Here is a 4,202-nt window from a genome sequence, read left to right as displayed (position 1 = left end):
ACTCTGAGCTTCAGATGGTGATGGATGGGGCTTTGTTTATATATGGTTATTAAATTTTAAAATTAAAAACAAATGTGTTGATAGTGAAAAAACGATTTATGAAGCACCATACAGTGTTGATAGGTATTTAAAAATAAATGTATTGAGGTTGAAAAAACGATTTATGAAGCACCATACAGTGTTGAAAGGTATTTAGCAGTGGGAGGGGCACCCCGCCCTCTACCATACGGAGTTGGAGAGGGAACAGAGACAGTTGTCATCCCAATTCGCCTGATGAGAACCTTTGGAAAGTTCGAAACGCGTCGCGAGAGTGTGCCTGGAGGACACGGGACCGTAAAAATGAGTACAGCTGCCATCATTTGAAAGGTGGGTGATGTAGCAGAGCCTTGGAAAATTTTCTCTTCATGCCCAAATAGGCGTCGAGTTGGTCAAAATGGCCTCCATCATTGGTGTGAGTGATGTTGAAGAGCCGCATAATTTTTTCTCCGTCCCCTGTGACGTCGAGTGTCTCCTTATGTCCAAATAGACGGGAGTTATATATGTCCAAATAGACGGGAGTTATATGCCCCTCACCACATCTGCCTAAAACCTAACCTTCGTTTTTTTATAAAATTAAACCCTTGTTAATATAGCCCTCTTGATTTGAACCCTGGCAATTTTAACCCTCTGGCAATTTTAGCCCTCTATTTTATTTTTTAATAATGATATATATCTGGTCTCGTCCAGTAGCCGTCTTTAGTGGTCAGCGGTTGGGTGGAGAGTGCATAACCATTTCCGATTCCTTCGGGGATCGGATCTTGGATCGATTTCCCCTAACACGCCAGGTCCTCCAACTCTGAGCTTCAGATGGTGATGGATGGGGCTTTGTTTATATATGGTTATTAAATTTTAAAATTAAAAACAAATGTGTTGATAGTGAAAAAACGATTTATGAAGCACCATACAGTGTTGATAGGTATTTAAAAATAAATGTATTGAGGTTGAAAAAACGATTTATGAAGCACCATACAGTGTTGAAAGGTATTTAGCAGTGGGAGGGGCACCCCGCCCTCTACCATACGGAGTTGGAGAGGGAACAGAGACAGTTGTCATCCCAATTCGCCTGATGAGAACCTTTGGAAAGTTCGAAACGCGTCGCGAGAGTGTGCCTGGAGGACACGGGACCGTAAAAATGAGTACAGCTGCCATCATTTGAAAGGTGGGTGATGTAGCAGAGCCTTGGAAAATTTTCTCTTCATGCCCAAATAGGCGTCGAGTTGGTCAAAATGGCCTCCATCATTGGTGTGAGTGATGTTGAAGAGCCGCATAATTTTTTCTCCGTCCCCTGTGACGTCGAGTGTCTCCTTATGTCCAAATAGACGGGAGTTATATATGTCCAAATAGACGGGAGTTATATGCCCCTCACCACATCTGCCTAAAACCTAACCTTCGTTTTTTTATAAAATTAAACCCTTGTTAATATAGCCCTCTTGATTTGAACCCTGGCAATTTTAACCCTCTGGCAATTTTAGCCCTCTATTTTATTTTTTAATAATGATATATATCTGGTCTCGTCCAGTAGCCGTCTTTAGTGGTCAGCGGTTGGGTGGAGAGTGCATAACCATTTCCGATTCCTTCGGGGATCGGATCTTGGATCGATTTCCCCTAACACGCCAGGTCCTCCAACTCTGAGCTTCAGATGGTGATGGATGGGGCTTTGTTTATATATGGTTATTAAATTTTAAAATTAAAAACAAATGTGTTGATAGTGAAAAAACGATTTATGAAGCACCATACAGTGTTGATAGGTATTTAAAAATAAATGTATTGAGGTTGAAAAAACGATTTATGAAGCACCATACAGTGTTGAAAGGTATTTAGCAGTGGGAGGGGCACCCCGCCCTCTACCATACGGAGTTGGAGAGGGAACAGAGACAGTTGTCATCCCAATTCGCCTGATGAGAACCTTTGGAAAGTTCGAAACGCGTCGCGAGAGTGTGCCTGGAGGACACGGGACCGTAAAAATGAGTACAGCTGCCATCATTTGAAAGGTGGGTGATGTAGCAGAGCCTTGGAAAATTTTCTCTTCATGCCCAAATAGGCGTCGAGTTGGTCAAAATGGCCTCCATCATTGGTGTGAGTGATGTTGAAGAGCCGCATAATTTTTTCTCCGTCCCCTGTGACGTCGAGTGTCTCCTTATGTCCAAATAGACGGGAGTTATATATGTCCAAATAGACGGGAGTTATATGCCCCTCACCACATCTGCCTAAAACCTAACCTTCGTTTTTTTATAAAATTAAACCCTTGTTAATATAGCCCTCTTGATTTGAACCCTGGCAATTTTAACCCTCTGGCAATTTTAGCCCTCTATTTTATTTTTTAATAATGATATATATCTGGTCTCGTCCAGTAGCCGTCTTTAGTGGTCAGCGGTTGGGTGGAGAGTGCATAACCATTTCCGATTCCTTCGGGGATCGGATCTTGGATCGATTTCCCCTAACACGCCAGGTCCTCCAACTCTGAGCTTCAGATGGTGATGGATGGGGCTTTGTTTATATATGGTTATTAAATTTTAAAATTAAAAACAAATGTGTTGATAGTGAAAAAACGATTTATGAAGCACCATACAGTGTTGATAGGTATTTAAAAATAAATGTATTGAGGTTGAAAAAACGATTTATGAAGCACCATACAGTGTTGAAAGGTATTTAGCAGTGGGAGGGGCACCCCGCCCTCTACCATACGGAGTTGGAGAGGGAACAGAGACAGTTGTCATCCCAATTCGCCTGATGAGAACCTTTGGAAAGTTCGAAACGCGTCGCGAGAGTGTGCCTGGAGGACACGGGACCGTAAAAATGAGTACAGCTGCCATCATTTGAAAGGTGGGTGATGTAGCAGAGCCTTGGAAAATTTTCTCTTCATGCCCAAATAGGCGTCGAGTTGGTCAAAATGGCCTCCATCATTGGTGTGAGTGATGTTGAAGAGCCGCATAATTTTTTCTCCGTCCCCTGTGACGTCGAGTGTCTCCTTATGTCCAAATAGACGGGAGTTATATATGTCCAAATAGACGGGAGTTATATGCCCCTCACCACATCTGCCTAAAACCTAACCTTCGTTTTTTTATAAAATTAAACCCTTGTTAATATAGCCCTCTTGATTTGAACCCTGGCAATTTTAACCCTCTGGCAATTTTAGCCCTCTATTTTATTTTTTAATAATGATATATATCTGGTCTCGTCCAGTAGCCGTCTTTAGTGGTCAGCGGTTGGGTGGAGAGTGCATAACCATTTCCGATTCCTTCGGGGATCGGATCTTGGATCGATTTCCCCTAACACGCCAGGTCCTCCAACTCTGAGCTTCAGATGGTGATGGATGGGGCTTTGTTTATATATGGTTATTAAATTTTAAAATTAAAAACAAATGTGTTGATAGTGAAAAAACGATTTATGAAGCACCATACAGTGTTGATAGGTATTTAAAAATAAATGTATTGAGGTTGAAAAAACGATTTATGAAGCACCATACAGTGTTGAAAGGTATTTAGCAGTGGGAGGGGCACCCCGCCCTCTACCATACGGAGTTGGAGAGGGAACAGAGACAGTTGTCATCCCAATTCGCCTGATGAGAACCTTTGGAAAGTTCGAAACGCGTCGCGAGAGTGTGCCTGGAGGACACGGGACCGTAAAAATGAGTACAGCTGCCATCATTTGAAAGGTGGGTGATGTAGCAGAGCCTTGGAAAATTTTCTCTTCATGCCCAAATAGGCGTCGAGTTGGTCAAAATGGCCTCCATCATTGGTGTGAGTGATGTTGAAGAGCCGCATAATTTTTTCTCCGTCCCCTGTGACGTCGAGTGTCTCCTTATGTCCAAATAGACGGGAGTTATATATGTCCAAATAGACGGGAGTTATATGCCCCTCACCACATCTGCCTAAAACCTAACCTTCGTTTTTTTATAAAATTAAACCCTTGTTAATATAGCCCTCTTGATTTGAACCCTGGCAATTTTAACCCTCTGGCAATTTTAGCCCTCTATTTTATTTTTTAATAATGATATATATCTGGTCTCGTCCAGTAGCCGTCTTTAGTGGTCAGCGGTTGGGTGGAGAGTGCATAACCATTTCCGATTCCTTCGGGGATCGGATCTTGGATCGATTTCCCCTAACACGCCAGGTCCTCCAACTCTGAGCTTCAGATGGTGATGGATGGGGCTTTGTTTATAT

The sequence above is a fragment of the Gobio gobio genome, assembly GCF_949357685.1.
Source record: "Gobio gobio genome assembly, chromosome: 23".
In the NCBI taxonomy this organism is placed as follows: domain Eukaryota; kingdom Metazoa; phylum Chordata; class Actinopteri; order Cypriniformes; family Gobionidae; genus Gobio; species Gobio gobio.
This window is presented reverse-complemented; position numbering follows the sequence as displayed.